Source organism: Rattus norvegicus, chromosome Y (assembly GCF_036323735.1).
Source record: "Rattus norvegicus strain BN/NHsdMcwi chromosome Y, GRCr8, whole genome shotgun sequence".
NCBI lineage: Eukaryota > Metazoa > Chordata > Mammalia > Rodentia > Muridae > Rattus > Rattus norvegicus.
In genome coordinates, this window is record NC_086040.1 from 51,583,729 (window position 1) to 51,608,895 (window position 25,167).

The 25,167-nt window shown below is 38.6% G+C and overlaps 1 pseudogene; it reads right to left on the minus strand.

The window, feature by feature from the left end:
* Positions 1 to 6,967: 6,967 nt before the first annotated feature.
* LOC134484517 (glutaredoxin-1-like) lies at positions 6,968 to 7,307 on the minus strand (annotated as a pseudogene).
* Between the last annotated feature and the right edge of the window lie 17,860 nt (positions 7,308 to 25,167).

The window sequence follows — 25,167 nt, forward strand, 5'->3', positions numbered from 1 at the left end:
CCATTATATAAGTAAGTGCCTGTGAGCACATGCTTGACAGCACTCTTAATTCTTTCTCTCCCTTACATTAAGGGAGCAGAGGTTACAGTTTCCCCTAAGTTCTCTGGTTAAGATGCAAGGAAAAATATAGAATGCCTGTTTATGGAAGATGTGTTTTTTTCTTATTAGCATCGTTAATGTATCATAATCGATGAAATTCTAGATGCCTAGTGAAGATGTGTTATATAAATAAATGATAAAGAAGATTCAATTTAAAATTATATTATGTTTATTAGAAGAATTTTTCCACTCAATTTCATAATTCATCTTACATAATACAGTCTCTGTCATTCTTCTCCACAGATTCCAGTCAGGATGTATCTTAATACACCACGCTTATTCAAGTGTAATTTGTATCTATTTGTATCCACCTCCCCATGACAATCCCCTCAATATATATTTCATACACAGGAAATGCCTATCCTAATATGTCCATTTATTAGGATGATACTATCAAGAAGATACAAGTTTCCTGTTTCTGGCTGCGCCCAGAAATGACATAGTACAATAGCACACTGTACCCAAATTCGTTGGGGGAGAAAGCTGGACTCCCAGAATCATGGACAATTCTTAGAACTTAGGGGACACCATTACCTCTGCTCATATTCCTGTGCTGAGGGGAAGCTGCTTAGAACCCTATAGATGCATGAACCTAGGAAGAGTAAGGGAGGGGATCCTTCCAGTAACTACTTGTGTCCAGAGATGAAAGCCAGGGGCCAGGAATAGTAACACAACTGAGAACACAGGTGTGACCAACCCTTCTGCTCCAAGCAACCAGGCTGGAGGACTCAGGACACAGAAAACAAGAGCAGTCTGGGACAGGACATTTCCTGTTTCTGCCTGCACCCATTGCTGATCTGGTCCTACATATCTCTGTACCCACATCTTGGTGGGAGAAAAGAAGTCTATAGGAACAGTGACAGAATTTTAAAAGATGGTCAAGCCACTGTAAGATACAGCGAGACCACAAAACACCAGAGAGAACCTGATGACAAGGGTCAAGCACAGGAACCTAAGCAACAGAAAGCAAAACGACTTGGCATCATCAGAGCTTCCTTATTCCAAGAAAGCAAATGTTGGATATACCAACAAACTGAAAAAGCAATATGTAGATTCAATATCATTTTTCATGATGATGATAGAGGACATTGAGTAGGGAGCAAATAAAACTCTTCAAGGAATATAGGACAACACGGGTAGAAAAGTAGAAGCCCTTAAAGGGGAAACACAAAATACCTTCAAGAATCACAGGAAAACACAGTCAAACAGTTGAAGGAATTTAAATAAAATCTAGGATCAATAAATGGAAATAGAATCAATAAAGAAAACACAGAGACAACCCTGGAAGTGGAAAACCTGGGGAAGAAATCAGAAGTCATAGACAGAAGAATCAGAAAGAGAATACAAGAGATAAAGGATGAAAATCTCAGGGGCAGAAGATACTGTAGAAAACATTTACACAACCATCAAAGAAAATGTAAAGCTCAAAAAGCTCCTAATGGAAAACATCCAGGAAATCCAGTAAACAATGAGATCAAACCAAAGGAAAAATGGGTATAAAAGAGAGTGAAGATTCCCATATAAGAGGGCCAATACATATCTTCAAAAAATTATAGGAGAAAACTTCCCTAACCTAAAGGGAGAAATGCCTATAATAATAAAAGAATCATACATTTCTCCAAATAGATTGGAATAAAGAGAAATTTCTCCCTTCACATAATAGTCAAAACACCAAAGGCACAAAGAAAAATAAAGAATATTAAAGGCATTAAGGGAAAAAGTCAAATACATATATGGGCATACCTACAGGAATTACACCAGACTTCTCACCAGAGACTATGAAAGTCAGATCCAGAGTGGATTTTATAAAACACTATGAGAACATAAATGCCAGCCCAGGCTACTGTCCCCTGCCAAACTTTCAATCAACACAGTTGGAGAAACCAAGGTATTTTATGATAAACATAATTTACACAGTATATTTTCACAAATCCTGCCCTACAAAAGATAATACATGGGAAACTCCAACACAAGGAGGGAAATTACACCCCATAAAAAGCAAGAAAGTAATCCTCTTGCAACAAACCCAAAAGAAGAGAGTCACACAAACATAATTCCACCTCTACCAAAAATAATAACAGAAAACCACAATAACTATTCCTTAATATCTCTTAGCACCAATGCTCAATTCTCTAATAAAAAAAGACATAGACTAACGGACTGCATACATAAAGAAGAAGTATATTTTGTTGCATTAAGGAAACACAGCTCAGTGAAAAGACAGATAGTATCTCAGAATAACAGGTTAGAAAACAATTTTCCAAGAAAATGGTCTGTGGAAACTTCCTGGAGCATACATTCCAGTATCTAATTCAACCAAAAGTTATCAAAAGAAAGATAAGGACAGACACTTCATTTTCATCAGAGAAAAAAATTCCACCAAGATCAACTCTCTATCCTGAATATCTATACTCTACATCCAAGGGCACCTAAATTTATAAAGGATATCATACTGAAGCTCATGCTAACGAAATAGTCGTGGGAGACTTCAACAACCCACACTCAGCAATGGCCAGATTATGGAATGGAAAATCGGAGACACAGAGAAATTAACAGATTTTGAACCAAATGGATTTAAGAAGCAACTATAGAATATTTATCAGTGAACAAAAGAATATACCTTATTCTCAGGAACTCATGGCATATTCTCCAAAACTGATCATACAGTGGGTCATAAAAGAGGCATCAACAGATAGAAAAGAATGAAAAATCCCATGTATTTTCTCACACTAATATGACCTAAGGCTGGACTTCAATAACAACAAAAATGTCAGAAAGCCCAAATACACATGGACATTTAACAATATTTTACTCAGTGATAACTTGGTAGAGGAAGAACTAAAGAAAAAAAATAGAAATATTTTAGAGTTTAAGGAAAAGTAAGGCACAACAAACTCAAACTTATGGGACACAATGATTGTACAGCTAAGAGGAAAACTCAAAGCTCTGAGAGTATCCAAAGTGAAACTGGAGAGAGCATATATTAGCAGCTTGACAACAAATATAAAAGGTCAAAAACAAAAAGAAGCAGATACACCAAAGAGCAGCAGAAGGTAGGAAATAATCAAACTCAGGTCTGAAATCAACTAAGGAGAAACAAAAAGAACTCTACAAAGAATCAATAAAACCAGGAGCTGGATCCAAGGGTAAATCAACATGATAGATAAACCTGAGCTAGAATAACAAAAGGGCACAGAGAAAGTATCCAAGTAACAAAATCAGAAATGAGAGGGAAACAATACAACAGAATCTGCAGAAATTCAAAACATCTTCGGAAATATTACTGAATAATCGGAAGTATTACTGAAATTTATATTCAAGAAAAGTAGAAAATCTGGATCAAATGATCAATTTTACCAAAGTTTAGACAGGATCAGATAAAATATCTAAACTGTACCATGAATCCTAAAAAATTAGAAACAAGTATTAAAAGGCTCCTAACTTGGAAAAGACCCCAGGAACAGATGATTTTAGAGGAAAATTCTATCCGCACTTCCTAGAATCAAATACCACTATTGTCCAAAATATTCCACAAAATACAAACAGAGGAACACTGCCCAATTCCATCGATGATGCCACAGTTATGCTTATACCTAAAGCACACAAAGACCCAATAAAGAAAGTGAATTCAGGCCAATATCACTTATGAATATTGACAAAAAATAGTCAATAAAATCATTGGAAACCAAATCCATTAACACATCAAAATGATCATCCATCACTATCAAGGAGACTTCAGGACAGGAATGCAAGGATAGTTCAATATGGAATTGCATCAACATAACCCACTAGATAAACAAACTGAAAGAAAAAATTACATTTTCATCTCATTAGATGCTGTGAAAGCATTTGACAAAATAAAACACCCCTTCATAGCCAAAGTCTTACAATGATAGGAATTCAAGGCCCATACTCACAACAGTAAAGTCATGTACAGCAAACAGTAGCCAAAAGTCTAACTAAATGAAGAGAATCTTGAAGTTCTCCCTCTAAAATCAGGGACTGGACAAGGCTATTCAATCTCTCCCTACTTATTCAATATAGTACTCAATGTGCTAGCCTGACCAATCAGACAACAAAAGGAGGACAAAGGGATACAAATATTAAAGGAAGAGGCCAATATATCACTATTTGCAGGTGATATGATAGTATACCTAAGTGACTCCATAATTTCCATCAGAGAACTACTGCACGTGATTAACAGCTTCAGCAAAGTCTTGGATATAGAATTAACTCAAACAGATCAGTAACCTTCCATGAATGAACAGACCAAGAAAGAAATTATGGAGATGACACTCTTCACAATAATCACAAACAACAAAAAATACCTCCATGTAACTCAAGCCAGGCAAGGGAAAGCGCCGTATGAAAAGAACTTACTTTCTCTAAAAGAAGAAAATCTCAGAAGGTGGAAATACCTTTCATGGTCATGGATTGGCAGTATTGAAATAGCAAAAATGGCCCTTTGCCAAAAGCAATGTACAGATTCAATGCAATCCCCAAGAAAATTTCAACAAAATTTTTCATACATTTAGAATAAGAAAAAAAACAAAAGAAAAAACAAAGAAGTGGAAACTATTCTCAAAATAAAAGGCATTCTGTGGAAATCAACATCCCTAATCTCAAGGTGAATACTCAGCAATAGTGATAAAAATTATATGGTATTGGTACAGAGACAGGCAAGTAAACACCTGTGTTGGTTCATCTAGATGTCAGCGTGTAAATTAATGTAAATCCATCCATTCTTATCACGCTGTACAAAGCTGAAGTCCAAGTGGATTAAGGGCATCCAGAAAAAAGAGATATCCACACACCAATAGAAGAAAAAGTGGGGAAAAGCTTGAACACGTGATGACTATGGAAAATTTCTTGAACAGAACCCCAAATCAGTGCCTTATGCTTTACGATGAAGAGTTGACAGATTGGACCTTGTAAAAATGCAAAGTGTCTGTAAGGCAAGGAACACTGTCATTATGACAAACTGGCAACTAATATCTTGAAAAAAGATCTTTGCCATCCATTATCTGAAAGAGAATTAATATTCAATATGTACAAAGAACTCAAGAAGTTATACTCCAGAAAGTCAAATGACCCTATTAAAAATGGGGTACAGATCTAAACAAATAATTTTCATCAGAATTTTTTGAATGGCTGGGAAATACATAAAGAAATGTTCAACGTCATTATTCATCAGGGTAATGCAAATCAAAGGATACACCAGGCAGAACGGCTAAGATCAAACATTCAGTTAACAGCAGATGCTGGTCACCATGTGGAGAAAGAGGAAGACTCCTCCATTATTGGTGGGATCGAAATGAGGTACAATATTCTGGAAATTACTCTGGGCTTTCCTCAGAACATTGGACATAGTATATGCTGAGGACTTAGCTACCCCACTCCTGGGCATATTCCCAAATGATGCCCCAACATAAAATTAGGACACACGTTGTACTCTGTTTATAGCAGCTGTATTCATGATAGTCAGAAGCTAGGAAGAATCCAGATGATTTGACCACAGGAATGGGTACAGAAAATGTGGTTCATCTACGTAATGGAGAACCCCTCAGTAATCAAATACCATGACATCGTGAAATTCATAACAAATGAATGAAACTATAAATACCATCCGGAATGAGGCAACCAAATCACACACACACAAAACAAAAACAAAAACAAAAACAAAACACACACACACACATACACACACATACACTCACACACACACACACTCACACACACACACTCAATACCCCAAAAGCTTGAATTACCCAACATACAGTTCACATACCGCAACCAAATCACACACACACACACCAAAAAAAAAATAAATAAATAAAACACACACACTATATATATATATATATATATATATATATATATAAAATCTACTTTTAATCTGATTTTTGGTGTAGGATGTTTCATCTTTATCCCAGAACTTTAATCAAGATCTATTCGTTATTTTTATTTTTTTAGTCATCTGCAGATACATCTTTTTTAGGAATGAATCCTTCTCACTGGAGACCAGAGAAGAGACCTGCAGTTCCATGATTAATAAACGACATTGCAAGACATCAAAGCAAAATGTAAAATGTGAATGGAGTAAATATTTTAGGACAGTGTTTTGCAAGCACCTTCTTTCATAGGCAGTCTTTGAAGGAGAGCTCTGAAAGTTTGCATTTCATATTTGACTTTTCTGGGACTCTGACTAGAATCAACTCATAACTGTTTGGGATTTTCTTGTAATTAACCAGTTTGTGAACAGAGCTGAATTCATCAAATGGTCTGCTGTCTATGTTAATATTGCTACAGTGAGGAACAACAATGCTAAAGCTCTTCATCTGCTTTTCAGACAGCATCCTCATACAAGTGTCGACGTCTGTGGGTTGTGGTAGGGAAAGGTTGAGAACACTGGCTGAGAGCTGTAAATGCAGAAGTACATGCTTGAGGGAGGGAAAGGCCAGTGTGTAGATCATAAAAAAACTTCACAACATTCATTGTTTTAATAATCATTAGGAAGTGGACTTCTGCAAAATGACTTCAGCAGAACAGCATGGTAGAAAAACAGTAACTGATTCACTGGAGATTTAGATGCACTGGATTGTTAAAAATGGGCTTAGAGGTAGAGACATGTCAGCACATGAAGAATGGATACTCAATCCTGTGTGATCTGTTAAGCTTCCCTCCCCCATGGTTTCATGCAAACAGCATCAGATTTTAGCACTGAGGAATAGAATAAAAGCCAATTTGTAGAAATTCCCAATCATAAGAAAATACTGTCCCCCTCCATGATGCACATCATCTCTCAGGTGCACTGGCCTCAGCATGACTGAATGTCTGCTGTCAGCTTGGGTTTTTCCTGCCACCCCTTTCATACCTGCAGATCTCCAATCTGCTTCAGCCACGTCATCAGCTCCCCATTCTGTTGGAGGGAAATTAGATCACTGCGTCTACCTATGCAGTTTTTCTTTACCTATGATGACCCAGGGAACTGTTCTCACTCCAGTGAGCTGTTGTATGTAATCTTGAATTTAATTGGTGTTGTTAGTGGCTGTGATGTCTTCAAATCCCAGAAGACCATATTTCAAAGGGAGTTGATTGAGGATTTCTTGGGTATTTTTGCAACACTGGAAGGTGGGCTCGATGAACAGGAGCATCTTCCCAGATTGGGTCTTGCAGTTCCCACTCCTGAACCATGCTGTGAATTGCATGTATGTGGTACATAGCACTTACATCAAGTGAAACACTTATGTATAATAGAAATAATAGCAATAATAATTGTAATGATCAAATTCTGAACCAAACAACTATCCCAAATAAAACCAAATACATATTCAAGGCCAACAACATAAAAGCTAAGTATAAAAATATTTCTAAAAACATGGAATTTATTTTCTCTTCTATGTGGTTTCGACTGAGATGATATTTCATGAAAGCAGAGACAGATTGGGTCTGATTTTCCTGATTTTCATTTATAATCCGTTGGTGAGTGTTTTCATTTCCTGAGAATCATTAGAGCAATACTGTTGATTTTCTCATTAACTTGTTCTATGAGATAAATCTTAAAGTACTATATTTTAGGAGTAGCTAAATATATGACGACAAGGATACAGTATGGATACCTTTTTCATCATGAAATTGGCATACAGAGTAGGCCACACTAGACACATCGAAAGGCCAATCCACATGTGTACCTCTGGCTTGCTGGGAACAATTGTGAATCCCAAGACCCTGCAAATTTCAGTCATCTATCTCTGCATATGGTTTCTGGGATTACAGGATGCAACACTACACAAGAAAAAACCTGTTTCTTTTGAGTTGAAAAACACATTTTATTCTGAAAAATGTATATTAATTTTTTTCAAAAAGGGCTTAAATGATACAATCATAATGTAATGTGCATGACATTAACAGAACTGCAAATTCACCAAAAGAACAAAAATTAATAAAGAATGAATAACAAAACTTCCAACCAAACCAACAGTACTAATACCTGAAGCAAACAAAACTCAAAACAAAAACAAAACACAGTAATTAAGCTAAGCAGAATTCTCTTGCTGAAGGTTGAGCACCACAGTCGTACCCTGCAGCTGGCCTTGGGAACATGGTGGAAAGGCAGTCAGTCACCAATTGTAATGCATTTTAAAAGGTGAATCTAGCTGTGCCATTTTGGGGCCTTTACAGGTCACGGTCTTCCAAAGCTAATAGGAGACGTGTACAGAATTTGGTTTCTAGACTTTGAAATTCTCTTGACTGATTTCCAATAATAAACTTGAAAATCCCTCATAACAAGAAAAAATTAATCCTCTCAGACTCCTTCTGGGTGCTCAGAAGCTCTTGATGTGCTTCAACATTTCTTGAAACCCTCCCAAGTTCATGTTCGGCATGACGGGAATTCCAATGTCTGAATGGAAACTCACTTCCCTTTCCTAACTAGGATACAGCATTTACTTAGCTCAAATGTTTACACTCCTAAGGAGATAAACATTTAAAAATTCATCCTCTCAATGTGTACCACTAAATTTATTGTATATAATTTCTACCATTCAAAGTCTTCCTCATGCATATTTCCTGAAGCCCGTAGCTTTCTTCATGTTAGTAACAGGTTCTGTACCCAGTAGTGCTTGTTTACATGCAATGGTTTCCTTGGCTTTGAACCAGCTGCTCAGTCTTAGGTACCAGAACTTACCCAAGCACACGTTTCTCCATTTTGAATTAAGCTGTTACCAATACGCTTTCTTAGGTTTTTCAACTTGAAGAATTATCCAAGCTCTTACTTTCCCTACAGAGTTATGTCTAGAAATGACCTGGTTTAATACTACAATCATGAGAACTGAGCAGCTACAGTTCCATAAAATCAAAATTGAATCACTACACATCTCTGAGATGCTGTTTTAACGTAGATTCAGTAGTTACTGTTTTCAAGTCAGCCCTCTTAAACTTTAAAATGTAAGCATTGCTCATGCACAGAATGCTTTCTCAAGAAAGAAGGAGGAATTCTAAATTTTTCCTTGAGTTTGGGTTTCACTTACTTGTGGAGAATACATTTCATATCTTGCATAAATCCAGCGTGCCACACACAGCACAGAGGAAGTCAGTTATTTGTGGCTTATGCATTTTTTTGTGTATGTGTGTGTGTGTTTGTGTGTCTATGTGTGTGTGTGTGTGTGTGTGTGTGTGTGTATGTGTGTTTGTGTGTGTCTGATTGACAAATAATTTTTGGAGTCTTTCAATTGAAATTTTGTCCCAAAACTCATTAAGTATTTATTGTCCTCAAAACTCAAATCTAAGTGGTATTTTGGACTTTTGAGTTTCATGCCCAAACCTCATCCGCTACATGCACTTCCTCCACTGTTGACAAGTTCTAGCTTTGCTTTCTGAATGTCATGTTTGCTGTGACTACCTAGTTATACAGACATGTGATACACAAGTGAGTTCTAATATAGATTTCTTAATACTCACTGTTTCTGATCAGAATCTGTGAAGTGGGGAATCAATCTCTTTGTGCTTAATGTTGGTTGCAAACTGCCTCTGAATAATTTTTGAATAGCATCTGGTATATATGCATGTGCTTTTTAGGTGGTTTTTCTTTATCTATTAACACTCCACATACCATAGCATCCGATTATTTTAAGTTTGCACGTGAAGTGATTTCTTGTCCGTCCTGTCTTAGAATTGTGTGGGGATACTGAGATCAATCTGTGTAGCCCTACAGAATTCTTCTTGATATATTATCTTCTATTAATGGTGTAATGTCTACAACCTTTGATACACAGCCTTTGATACACCTTCCTTCTCCTGTGTAAAAGAAAATATTTACAGCAGACGGATCCTGTAATGTTTTGATACTACAAGATTCCTTTAACTGAAATAAGTCTATACATGCTTATTCAGACCCAAAGAGATCTATGGGGAGACGCCCCGACTATAAATGTCAACTACTACTCAGATGTCCTCTATGTATACAGTCTGAGGAATAGTCACTTCAGTTGAGGTGTGGAACTGAAGAATACTCAGCCATTTTCTAAATTAAAAAACAAAACAAAACAAAACAAATTACTAAGGCAAGGATAATGCTTTTATCTATATAAAACATTAATTTCAGCCTCACATACAAACGTGTGATGTGAATTAATTTCAACCAATACTGCAGAAGGAATAATATACTTTTTTGTATGGTCTCTCTGGATTAGAGTATGATAAAAATACAGTCTTCCGTGACAGATTTTCAAGCACATATGAACATCTGAAGAACAACATCTGTGGGGCACATCCCTCCTGAGAGACTCCTCAGATCTCACTTACACGGCTCTCCATATCTTGGGTATGACAGAGCCAGTGTGACCAATTTCCAGGATACATAAGTTCCCCAGAAAGAAGTGCATGGGGGTGTGTAGAGATGGACGGGTGCAGATAGCAAAGGCCATGAGAGCAGAGTGAGGGTGAACAGAGGGATCATTCTCCAGGGACCTCACATTTCTTGGCAATTGCAAAGCATTTGACAGACAAGCCCTTTTCCTGCCACAAAGAGCAATTGACACACTCAACACTCATCTCCAGAAACACAGAGCAGTAGGCCATTAGTAGGATTCTTGCAGATGAGAGATATTATTTTTTTAGTATTTTAGAGGCTCAGTTACATCAGAGTCAAAGTCTTTGTCTGCAGTCACAAAAATCAAAGCTTAGAAAAGATTTTTTCTCACATAATTTCATAGCTAATACTTTCTCTCTTAACACCAGGGGATTTTTCAAAGTGTGCTAAGCATTGAGCCAAGTGTACAAATACTTACAATAGAAGGTGGAAACATGTAGTCCTGGATCTAATGAAGCTCAGGCAGAAGGTTTACCTTGGGTTTAAGTTCAGTTTCACATGCTGTATAAGCAGTCATTCAAATTAAGGAAAAGAGAACCTTGAGTGTATCTCGATTTTTACCCATTCTTATCATTAACTAGTCATCAATGTTATGCAGAAAAACTGATCAATGCACTCATCTCTATGCTTTCCTGATGACACAGGTATAGTCTCTCCAACCACCCTGTGTGTGTGTTGGGCCCCGATTATCCTCTGATTGCTATTATGAATATTCAAACCCACACAATAAAGGTATCATTTCCTCAAGACTCAATATTTTTGAAGATTAAGTAAAATCAAATAATCATTTGATAAATAAATGATTACTGGTTTTAATACATAGACTTAAATGCAAGGCACATGTCGATGTCTGCACAGTAACGAGGTCGTCAGAGAAGATTTTTAAGATGTGTACAGTGAGCCATGAAAGTGAAGAAGGATCAACCAAACAACACCAGACACCTTCATGCCAGAACCTTCAATATGACAGCTGGCATTTGTAACTTAATAATTACTGTCTCTTTACAGAACATGTTTTCTTAGTAGGAGTATCACTGTGTAGGCATTAAATGCCAGTTTTCTTAGTATTGTTCATGATATTCTATCAATCAGACTATTGATTTGAATAAAGAAAACAAGAATAAAAGATGTATTGTCTGGATATGTAGTCCAGGCTAACCTGAAATTCCTAATTTCTCTCCCTCAGTCTCTTGAATGTGAGTATTCTGACAGCAAGACATGGTGCCTTGCTTGATAGAAATTCCTTCCTATCCTTTCATCTCAACAGCTTAGAATTCCACCAAACAACCTGTATTTCTGTACACATAGTATCTACACAGTTCATTCCTCTTTGCTCACGTTTGCATATGGCACCTGCTGAGTGCTTGCTTGCTTACTTACATGGAAAACTGTTCAGTTCCAGCACAGCCTTGTCTGTTTTCAGATATCATCCTTCTCTTCTGTCTATAGTTACACTCTGTTTTTTACACTGTGACTGCTAAAGTAGCTGTTAGCTCTGTGGTGGTGACTCCTTCTCATCTTGTTCACATTGTAGCCTGATATGGAGACTGAGTATGGACTGCAAAGTTCTTATCATTATGTTCACCTTCCTCACCAATCCATGAGCTCTCGTGTAATGAGAAGCTCCAGGGTTTAGCTTACTTTGGATCCTTGGGGATTCTGCCTGTCCCTTCCCATTATATCTTCTGAAGTTCAGTCTCATGTCCCTCAAATATTGGAATGTGGAAAACTCATTTTTCTCCCAGTCTGATATATTTTCCCTTCAAATTACATAACCTTTCCTGTTTTGTGGGGTGTATATGTCTTTCCTGAAGTTTGGGTTTTCTTGGCAAAAGATACACCACTTTTTCCTGACAAGAGCAGAGAAGGAGACATCACCAGCCTCTTAGGCTCTCTCTCTATTCTCCTGATATAATGAAATGTCAAGGTATATGAGTAGATCAGCACATGGTTGATCCGCAAATCAAATGTGGGTTTCAGTATTTCCAAATTATAAATAAATAAACATGTTACCTATGTTCATAAATACCATATAGGACACACACCCACATGCACACACACACACACACACACACAAACACACACACACACACAAACACACACACTGGTATGCCACATACACATGTGTGCCTATATATTCATGCAGAGACAGACACACAGAGAAACCCAATAAAGAGCACATAGAGATTGTACATGAATTAAAATGTTAGTATAAACAACAATCAAGGATAACAGTATTTGTTTACATCCTGCTTCACCATTTGGTCACTTATAAACACGGCTAAGAAAAAAATGTATTCCCCATGAGTTTTCTTCTGTGTGAATAAGTTAATTTCCCAAATCACTTAAGTTGATTGTGTGTGGATTGCTTCTCAGCTACGTGGGTCATGAGCATGTGTTCATGTCTACACACAAACATTTTAGATTTACCTTTGTGTACACTCTATTTTTGGGAATTTCTCACCGTAATACAAAATTTTTGTATCTATTCACTAATTGATCACTAGAGTAATTTTCTATTGGGGATAATGAAAAACACAGCTCCCCAAACAACAACAACAACAACAACAACAACAACAACAAAAATGTAAACAATACATAGTTTTCTCATGGGGTCAGGGGACATAGTCAGGTATATCAGCATATTAGATCTATCAGATTAGATCTGACCCATACATGCAAAAGTTATAAAAATCTAAGTATAGAGAACATAGGGTAGACTTAAATCTCTGAAAATTATGAAGCATGAGGTCTGTTGTACATACTTGACCATTCAGTGGACTCTGCTTTGTAGAAAAAATGCTGGAATGCATAGGATTCTATTGTGATGCATTTCACACTTATTTGGCCTACTGTAAATATTTCTCCACAGTAAATTAAAACAAACAAACAAACAAAAGCAAATAAACAACCTTCCCACAGTCAGCATAGAAAATGACTATATTTTAAATTTGAAATTTTTTTAAAGCAATTTTGTTTTCATTAGTAGTTTCTGTATTTGTATAGGTAGCTCTCTAGTTAGAGAGTGAGGCCTTGCCTCTCCCAGTTAAATTTCCAGAATATCATCAACCCAAGAACCAGAATGTTATATTTACATTTGAATTTGTGCAATAAAAATGTGCATAAAAGAAACCTTACTAAAGCTAAAAGCACACATTGCACCTGACATGATAATAGTAGGAGATTTCAACACCCCACCCTCATCACAGGAGAGATATTGGAAACAGAAATTAAACTGAGATGTAGAGAAAGCAATAGAAGTTATGAACCAAATGGATTTAGCAGATATTTATAGAACATTCCATTCTAAAAAATAAAGATATACATTCTTCTCCTGATCTCGGGAACCTTCTTCAAAATTGATGACATAATTGATCCCTCAACAGACCTTAACAGATACAGGAAGATGGAAATAATCCCATGAATTCTATCAGATCACCACACACTAAGACTGGTCTTCAACAATAACAATAATGACAGAAAACTCACGTATATGTGGAAGTTGAAAAATGCTTTACTCCATGACAAATTGGTGAAGGAAGAAATAAAGAAATTAAAGACTTCTTAGAACTTAATGAAAATGTAGATACAACATTCCCAAACATATGTGACACAATGAAAGCAGAGCTAAGAGGAAAACTTATAGATCTGAGTGCTTGGGAAAAGAAACAGGAGAGAGCATATGTCAGGAGCTTGATAGCACATGTAAAAGCTCTAGAACAAAAAGAACTAAGTAAACCAAAGGGGGGTAGAACGCAGGAAATTATCAAACTCAGAGCTGAAATCAACGAAGTAGAAATGAAAAGGACGATACAAAGAATCAACAAAACCAGGAGCTGTTTCTTCGAGTAAAACAATAAGATAGATAAATCCTTAGCTAAACTAACCAGAGGTCAGAGAGACTGTATCCAAATTACAAAAATCAGAAATGAAAAGGGAGACATAACAACAGAATCTGAAGAAATTAAAAAAAATCATCAGCTTGTACTATAATAGCCTATATTCAACAAAACTGCAAAATCTGAAGGAAATGGATAATTTTGTAGAGAGATACAAGGAAGCAAAGTTAAATCAGGAACAAATAAACTATTTAAACAACCCCATGACTCCTAGGGAAATAGAAGCAGATATTAAAAGACTCCCTACCAAACAGAGTCCAGGTCGAGAAGGGTTTTGTGCAGAATTCTATCAGACCTTCTAAGAAGGCCTCACACTAATATTGTCAAAACTCTTCCACAAAATTGGAGAGACGGAGCACTAGCGCATTCCTTATATGAATCCACAATTACTCTTATACCTAACCCACACAAAGACTCAGCACAGAAAGAGAACTTCAGACCAACTTCCCTTATGAATATTGATGAAAAAATAAACAATAAAATTCTTGCATACGGAATCTAAGAACACATCAAAAAAGTCATCCGTCATGATCAAGTAGACTTGAACCCAGGGATGGAAGGATGGTTTAATATAGGAAAATTCATAAATGAAATCCATCATGTAACCAAACTCAAAGATAAGGAGCACAAGGTCATTTCATTAGATGGTGAGAAAGCATTTGACAAAATTCAACAACCCTTGGGGATAAAAGTCCTGGAAAAATCATGAATTGAAGGCTCATATCAAAACATAGTGTAAGAAATATACAGCAAACATGTATCTACCATCAAATTAAATGGAAAGAAACTTGAAGCAATCCCACTAATATCAGAGACGAGACAAGGCTGCCCAACTCTCTCCCTACGTATTCAATATGGGACTCAATGTCATAGCCAGAGGAAGCAGACAGCAAAAGGAGGTCAAAAGGGATTCAAATTGGAAGGGAAGATATCAAAATATTACCATTTGCAGATGATATGATAGTATATACTTAAGTGACCCCAAAAGTTCCACCAGAGAACTTCTTAACCTGATAAAAAACTTCAGCAAAGTGTCAGGGTATGAAATTACCTCAAACATACCAGGAGCTTCCCTCTCCTCAGTGGATAAACAGGCTGAGAAAGAAAATAATGAAACCACACACTTCACAATATTCCCAAATAATATAAAATATCTTGGTGTGAGATTAACCAAGCAGGTGAATGATCTGTATGACAAGAAGATCAAGTATCTGAAGAAAGAAATTGAGGACGATCTCAGAAGATAGAAAGAGCTTCCATGTTCATGGATTGACAGGATTAATATACTAAAGATGACCATTTTGCCAAAAGCAATGTACACATTCAATGCAATATCCATCAAAATTCCTACTCACTTCTTTAACAGAGATAGAAAGAGCAATTTGCAAATTCATTTGGAATAAGAAAAAGCCAGGATACCTAAACTATCCTCAACAATAAAAGAACTTCTGGGGGAATCATCACCCCTGAACTCAAGCAGAATTACAGAGCAATAGTGATAAAAACTGCATGATATTCATACAGAGACAGATGGATAGACCAGTGGAATAGAATTGAAGACCCCGAAATGAACCCACACACCCATCATTTGATATTTGGCAATGGAGATAAAACCATCCAAATGAAGAAATATAGCATTTTCCAAAAATAGTGCTGGTTCAACTGGAAGTCAGCATGTAGATGAATGCAAATTATCCCATTTTTATGACCATGTACAAAGCTTAAGTACAAGTGAATCAAGGACCTACACATCAAACCAGAAACACTGAAACGGATAGAAGAAAAGTTCGGAAAGAGTCTTGAACACATGGGCACTGGAGAAAATTTCCTGAACAAAACACACATGACTTATGCTCTAAGATCAAGAATTGACAAATAGGACCTCATGAAACAGCAACATTCTGTAAGGCAAAAGACACTGTCATTAGGGCAAAACTACAACCAACAGATTGGGAAAACATTTTTACCAATCCTATATCTGATAGTGGGTAATATCCAAAATATACAAAGACAGGAGCAGGGCACAGAACTGAACAAGAGTGATCAATGCTTGTGAGCCACCATGTTGGTGCCAGGGTCTGAACTCAGGTCCTCTGCAAGAGCAGTAACGGATCTCAACTACCAAGTCACCTCTCCAGTCACACACAATCATTGTTTATACAACCCCCAAACACAGCACCACTTGATGTGTGTGAACACGCATACTAGTCGTGCGGTGTGATTTATTTGTGTGAATGTCCAGTCAGTGTGATACAAACACTCTTGTGTTCATAAGCATCGCCGTTTTCACTTAGAGGTTCTCTTCATTCTCAGCTTTGGTGTTTACATACATCATCAAGAGAGGCACCGCCCTGTCAGCCTACCCCCGCCTCCCCCCCCATTTGCAGCTATGCCTGCCTTTCTTCAGGAAGTAAAACACCACATCACACTCTACTCTTTCATTTTGTTCGGTGTAGTAGACTCTCCAAAACCATAAAATGGAATCCCAGATGCAGACGGAAGAAGTTTTGCTGTTTGTTACTTTGTTTGCTCTTAGTTGCTTTTTCCCACTTCCACTGGTTTGAACTTGTGTCCCATTCAGAGGCAGGTACTTAATTCAGCCAGCATTTTGAGAAGGGCTGTGGGTGGAGTGTGATAAAAGGAAAATTACTGGAGAGAACTCACTGGGATTTTGACGATTAATACAAAGTGTTTACTGACTTGATTGTTCAGTCACACAGAATCCTGGACGGCACTGACTCGAAATAAAACTTCACATCTGACAATTTGCTCGAAGGAAAAAAAAAGCCTTAAAGACAAAATTGATCCAACAAAATAAGCCGTAAGTTGTAATGATTGACCCTCTTTAAAGAGAAACATTAATTTTTTTTTAAAAAAAGACGATTTTGATTTTTTTGTTTAACAATTTCATATACTTATATAATGAGTTTTAGTCATTTCCTTTCTGTATTTCCCTTCCCAATTCCCCTCCCTCATCCCCCTCCCTCATTCTCCCATCCCATCCTTCAGTTCTCACTTGCTTCCTCCCTCATCCTCCTCCGTCATCCCCTCGGTCAACCCCTTCTCTCACGCCATTCCCTCTCCAACTGGCACCGATATTCTGAATAAGTCCCCTCCTATTTCATGTCTCTTTTTTTCTGCGTGTAATCCCTAAGTTTAATTAATTACATGAATACAGAGGAATTCGACAGAACATCTTATCTACGGGTACAGGAATGAAGAGGGGCGTGAAGCAGACATTTCTGGTTTCTTTGGAGACTCAACTGTGTCATGGATGTAGTTCTGGAAACTGTCTTAGGGGAGGATGTTTTGCTGAGAACAAACACATTGTGTTTCTGGTCGCTGCCTATGAAAAGGGCATGTGATGTTTAGAAAGGGTATGAGTATAACCCTGGACAACAGTGGGCAACACCACAGCATTGGCTTGCCTTGCCACTCTTCGCTGATGCTCAATGGACTTTAATGACTCTGGTCTTCATGGACCATGCTGTGGCATTGGTTCACCTTTCCATCTTCACTGACCATTGTTTGTCATGACTTTGTAGAGAGAAAAGCACCAGAGAACTTCTTGTGGAGACAATGCGGTGGCTTCTTGCTGCCTCCTCGAACCCAGGCCAATTGGAAGAGCTCAGCAATTTCTTCTGGGTTGAACTGTCCTTGGTGATTCGTGAATGGTGTTTGCAAGTAGATCGACCTACCTCTGCTGATTCATGTCAACTGAATTGATATCCTGATGATGAAGATTTAAATCGCCCCAGTTAACTATATCTAAGCAGGTCCACATCGTCCTTTGTTTGCGCTATTGTCGTTTCCTTTCCACTACCTCTGGTGGGTGGTGGGCTAGAGGAAGGTTAAAGGTTTTAAAAACTCTTACTAAAGTAGGTCTTGAAAAATCTAAGCTTGCAGGATAGAACCCTCCTCCAATAAATGTTTATTGCCAACGGAGGGGGAGGGTCTTCATGGCCTCTCCCTTCTGTAATGAAGTGTTGAGGGGCCCAGTCTTGTGCCCATGACCATAGCCGCCATCAGTTTAAGAGTTCAATGACTACGTACAATCTAAAAGATATCCTTTTGCTGTCCACTTCCCCATCTTCTGGTTTATACATTCCTTCCACCCACTCTTTCATGATGTTTTCTGAGCTGTGGAGGAGAGGACGTAGATGTCCTATTTCCACCTGAACAGTCCAACACCACTGATTCCCAGCACTTTGTCCAGCTGTATGTCTCTGCTCATGGTAGTCAGAGGCTTCCTGTCTGATGAGAGCTGAGTGCAACGCTGATCTGTAGATACAAATATGGATGTTTGGAAGGAAGTTTGACAATGTATTTAGCATTAGGTTCTTTCATAGGGCCTATCACCCTAACCATAGGTTCTTGACGAGTTTACAGAACCTGGTGTGTATTCCCTCGTGTGGAATATGCCTTGTATGCGATTGGAAAGCCACAGGTTACTCCCATGACTGCAATGCAACTAACACATTGGGAGCACAACTTGCCTGACATTTTAGCTTGAATGGTTCACCACCGAGTAAGGTTGTAGATGATTTTCTCCCCTGGAAGCCTACATAGCACTTTCTTGAACCATGATGTCTTGCCATTATAGAGGATGCTTACACCTCAGCTTCAGATTGACCCTTCTGTGACCTGTGACCCAAAGGATTCAGTGTCCTCAGTAATAGGGACTTACCATCAAGTTCTGGAGGACTACGAAGAACAATAGCAACAACCTGTAAAGTTGTGAGGGCTTTTGGGATCTCGCTGGTCAGAAACATTCAGGAAGACATCCCACATCTGGCACTGTGATTTTTGCTTAATTTTGGTTTCCTGTAGCTCTGATGAATACACTCACCAGAGCCAGCTTGGGAAGGGAAATCTTAATTTCATCTTATCTGTTTCAGCCCATCATCAAAGAAAACCAAGACAGGATTGTGATACAGGAACTACAGAGACTGCTCACTGCCTTGCTTCTAAGCTCACATTCAACTACCTTTACAGAGTCCAGACACACCCGCATAGGGCGGTGCTGCCCACAGTAGACCAGGCTCTTCAACATCAGTTAACAGTCAAGGAAATGCCACCTGGACATAGTCAAGTCCAATCTGATGGAGGAAGCTCCTCGAGGGAGGTTCTTTCCTCCTAGACTAGCCATCACAAGAAATCAATGAAAATAAAAAAAGAAAAGAAATCAATAGCTTCAGGGGGAGCATGGCTTATCCATGGAGGGAGCCTCCATTTGAACTCAACAGTTGATCTTGTAGATATATTCTGTAACATGTTTTATAACCCCTCTCACCAAACCCTGTTCTAACCCAATCACCTAAGTGGAGATGGAGTGGAAAGTAAGTTTTAAAAAAATAATTGGAGCAGAAAGAAATGCTTCTTGGAAATAAAGCAAAAAAGGAAGCATTTCTGCATCCTAGACGCTTTCCTCGCATCATCTGTGCAAAGATAATGAAAACCGTTATGTTCCAGGTACAATAATTTCCAATGTTACAAATCATATAAATAATACTGCTTATCATTCATAAAACACATTGGTACTAATCATTTTGATGTGATTTTATAACTCACTCCTAATGTAGATCTGATGAACTGGAATTGTTCGCCTGCTCATTTATACATGAGGGAAGTGAGGTTTAAAAGTCGAGCCAATTTCCCAATATTCTAAGCTAATAAATGGCAGAGTAAGACAGCCGCACTTTCTCTGGATTCATGGCATAGACTCGTGAGAAATGCAAGTCAGGGTACCTTGGCAGGGAATTCTAAGGATCAGTACATGGCAGCTGAAAGTTGTCTTGGATGCAAGACTGGGAGTGAGGCTCAAGTCTGCTCAGCCCCAGCTCAGGATTCCTGAAACAGAACACCAGAACATGTTAGAGAGCGAGGAGACTAAACTAATCATCTGGTTGTCCTCAGCAGATTGTACAGATCCAGGGCTGAGGGTTCATAAGTATGTTGGTCTTTGTGGGGGTGGAAAGGAACACTTATTTAGATCCCCACCTCCTACTATGTGCTACAACAGTGGAGGCAATGCCTTAAGTCCAAGGTTTTTTGTTTTGTTCGTGTGTGTGTGTGTGTGTGTGTGTGTGTGTGTGTGTGTGTTTGTGTGTACATATGTGCATGTGCAGTGTATAATATAGGGACTAATCCATTTTCTCTTCTACCTTATTCATTGAAGCAGCATTTCTCAGTCAAACCCAGAGTTCCCCAATATGACTAGTCTAGACAGCTATTTTGCTCTGGGGATCTGCCCTATCTCTACCTCCCTGGACTGGTATTCTGTGTGGGCCACAAAGCCTACCCATCATTTACCTGAGACCTGTGAGCCATCTCATCAACTGCTAAGGTTCAAGTCCCGCTGTTGGACCCATCTACTTTACTATTGTTTTCTTCTTTTTTTTTTTCCGTCTTGGTCATAATATCAGAACCAGGTTAATGTATGACTGGCTCACTCAAACATTCACTCAAATCCCTCCACACAAATGTGTTCTAATAAGGAGGAGGACCCTGCTGACACTCTGTTCTGTAAAGCCTGACCTTAACAGCTGAGTTAAAGGATGGGATTATCCTAGTGGGTGAATGTGGATGCTGTTGTTGATGTTGAGGGAGGCTGGGAAATGAGGGGCCACAGCTGAGTCACTAATAATAACAGATACAAAGCTGAGTGTGGTAGTGCATACCTATATTCTCAATACTCGTGAAGATCACAAGTTCAAATCCAGCCTGGGCTACATAGTAAGTTCAAAGACAGCCTGGGCTACATCGTAAATCAAGGCCAGCCTGGGCTACAGAGTAAGTCCATGGCCAGCCTGGGCTACATAGTAAGTCCAAGGCCAACCTGGGCTACATGGAAAGTCCAAGGTCAGCTTGGCCTACTTACATGACTTTTCTCCAAACAACAACAGGTTTTTTTTTCCTTTTTGGTTTCCGTCTCTCCAATTTCCTCTACACTGATACCAGTGCTGTAGTTTGAGCGTGTGGGGGAGAAGTTTCATCATGTTTGATGGTCCAGGATCTCCCAAGCAGCACGGCAAACCAAACAGTGCAGCAAACAAGTCTGCTTCGATATTTGCAGAAAAATATGACACATGGGAAGTGCTGTCTGAAGAAATGGCTCTAAGATGGGACAACGCCTCGGGAGACTGGGCTTGGATCTTGTGCTAGTTTCCTAGTTTGAAAAACAATGATGTTCTCAACCAGAGTCTGTGTTGGGAATACAATGCTGAGCTTCCATTTCAACACTGCATAATCTCCATATGGCCACCCTGGAAATCTTGTCTGATATTAAACTGATTATAGGAGAGAATAGTTGAGTATAAACACTGTCATTAAAAAAGGGTTTAAATGATGAATATATTTTTTTAAATTTTGTCCATGGTACCAGGTTCAGTGTTCTGGAAAACTCTAAAACATTGGAATTTTTTTTTAATCGCCAAACAGTATGGACCTTATATTTTTCTATCTAGGTCTACTCAAGACGAAAACATACCATTCTTTGCTTTAAAAAATAATACTAATTGTGTTCGTTTGGCTTTTTGTTGTTGTTGTTGTTAATTTCTTATTTTTAGTGTTTTGGGGTTCATTTAAGCAATTATTTTTTCATTGAATTAATTATATTCTTATATTCAGTGTAGATCAAAATTATGTTGCTGGTCTTTGCTTCTAATCTGAGAAGTAGTGTTGTAAATAAAATTTCCTCTTAGCACCTTCACGCTTATGTCTCACACATTTTATAGTATTTTTCCTATCTTCTTCTTTTTTTCTTACTGTTACATAGTTTCATTATTTCTTGACATCTGTATTACTTGTGAATATGTGATTTAATGTTTCTGGACTGGGAGACTCCTGTTGTCTCTCATTGAAGACGTATATTTTAGTTTTGTTGTATTCACAGAACACATCTTGAGGTGTGGAGATGCAGCTCAGTGGACAGAGTGCTCACTTGGCTCTCACACAGCTCGGGGCTCCACCTACAGAACCTCATCAGCCTGGTGTGGTGGTCCATGCCCAGAGTCCCATTACCAGGAGTAGAACCAGGAGTTCAAAATCATCCTCGGGTGCATAGTGTGTTTGAGGCCAGCCTGGGCTACATGAAACCTGTATAAACAAATATGTCGCACAAGACATCCTTTCTTAGGCTTTTGCCACACTTTGTTCTGTGGTTTCTGAGTGTCTGAAAAGTCCAGGGTACTTGAAGGAAAAGAACATCCTGGTGCTACTAGGGACAGTCAGTCAGAGACATTGGCTGGTGAAGCCATCTCATCCCAGCTGGTTTTCTGCCTGTTTCTGTTGCTGATGGGCTGATGCGTGTCCACAGCTTTACTCATGATCACCCTGCTTCCCTTTATCTGTACCCATTTTTGCTTCTTGCTGAGGCTGTGATGGAGTAGTGACACAAAGAATTGGGGTCTCCTTCCAGCCCACTGATTATCTCAACAATAAGTTCTTTCTCTGTAGAAATAGTTTCTCTGTTGCCTACATTATCAGACATAAATATAATACTCTTTTCTGTTTTATTTTGACACTGGGTTTCATTATGTAGTTAGGGCTGGCCTGAAACTCACTGTATAAACCAGGTCGGCCTTGAACTCACAGAGATCAGCTTGCTTCTGAGTGCTGGGACTAAAGGGGCATACCTGGCTCCTTCTTTTTTTAATTTTTTTTTAATTTATCTCTATGGGGTGTGTGTGTGTGTGTGTGTGTGTGTGTGTGTGTGTGTGTGTGTGTTTTGACCGGAGTCCATCAGATCCTCTGATCCCTGATCCTCTGCAAGAGCATCCAGTGTTCCTATGTAGTGAGCCATCTCCCCAGTCACTTCTGCCTGCTCTAAACTCCACTTCATTGTTCATCTTGCCCAGACTTGCCTTTAATTCCTACTCTGTTTGTTTTAATAAAGTGAGTTCCTATTCGATTTTCTCCTGTTTATTCTATTACATCACCAAGATTATGTGTATACTTTTGTTTTGGAAGTTTCTCATTGACCCTTGCTGACAATTCTGACCAGGGTTTTCTCTTGGTGCCACCACCAGGGAACTGGTTTTTCTCCTCTGCTTTTCATTTAGGGGGATGGTCATGGTGTGGCGTGATTTCCATTTTGACATCGTTTGTCTAAGATGTCAGCAGTCCTGACACTGTGGGTGCAGTGACTGTTTATCCTTCATAACCTTTTGGTGGTGTTTTGGTTTTTCTGGATTTGCCTGATTGAATAAAAGGGATTATACCTCCAGTCCATGCCTACAGGCATATCTTAGAGGGGTCAGGAAGAGTGGTTCTCATCCTTCCTAATGTAACTGTTGCAGTTTGTTGCAGTTTCCTCTCCAACCAGAATCGGCCAGTACAAAGAAAACGCAACTCAATTAATATGACAACAATCTAGCGTCTAGATTGGGCAGATCCACCCTACACTGTCCTATTACTAGCTCCCAAATCCCTCATCCCTTGCACCTTTTATTTGCCTGGTCTCCAGCTTCTACTTCTCCCATGATAACTCTCTCCTCACTTCTTTCCTTTTTATTCCCTGACTCCTCCCCCTTCTGACTCCCCACTTCCTGACTCCTCCCCTCTCCTGACTCCTCCCCTCTCGCTCCCGACTCCTCACTCTGCCCAAATCTCGAGCTCTTGCCTTTATTTTACTAATTCAGAGAGAACTCCAAGGCAGACCAGAACATTTTCCCCTTTTTGTCCAGTTAAAAAACCTTTTCCCTATACATATATGAACTGAGTATTATTACCATTCTGCAATTTATAAAACCAAAAATACACTCATCACCCAGTGGATCAATTTTGTTCATTAACCATGTCATCTCTACTAAAAACTATACCTGACTATATCCTGGTTCCAGATCCTATGCCACCTGAAAACCACCCTAACAGATTTATCATCTTTCTCAATACTAAACCGCTTGGGTTGTCTATGAGACTACCAGTCTCCAACCACATCAGAAATCCAAGAATGATTAATATTACCTGAAAATATGGGAAGCACAAAACATGGCTTCCAAGCTTAGCCAATTTATAGAGACTGCTGATCACCTGGACATTCCCCCTATTCCTTAATATGTCGGAGCATCAGTCTTCAGCCTTCTGGCCCAGGATCAGCTGACAGACCTTTGTAATGTAGATTTTCAAGGGCTGATCACCCTGCCTTGGCAGAGACTATCAGTCGACTATTCTGCATAATTTGTCCTTTTCTGGACAGTGTTTTGTCTGTAGATGAATTGAAGCAATTTGATCAGTGGCTGTGTCACCACGATTTGAGCAACTCCATTGATGCTCAATTTCTTCTTTGAGTCTAAGGGGTCCTGTCAGGGGCAGACAGGTCTCTAGTCAAATGATCTAGACGAAGAAATGTCCATAAACGGGTTATTCTGTGGACTTCTGACGCCCTTGAAGATTTCCTATCTACATAGGCATTTCTGAACTGTTAAGCATAGACTACCGTTGGCCCTCTCTAATCGAAGTATTTCCAAAACCCATCTAAACTGACTCAGAACCATTACTTTGCAATCTGGTCTTTAGCTGGTACTGGTTAATCAACTAAAAATAATGTATAATAGCAATTATAGGACTGGGGCTAAGACTTGTATTCTTAGATGCATAGTGGAGGCACAATGCTAATGTTAAAGTAGCAATATTAATCTCAATTATAAATCAATAAGAAAGTATACCAATGAAAACCTCGCATTTGTGTAAAATGCATTCTATACCAATGAAAAGATTGCAGCTTCAACTTTGTATCAATTACAAACATTTCTATCAATGTAAGATATAGCTGTAAAATTTTGTTTAAGAGTAAGTTTG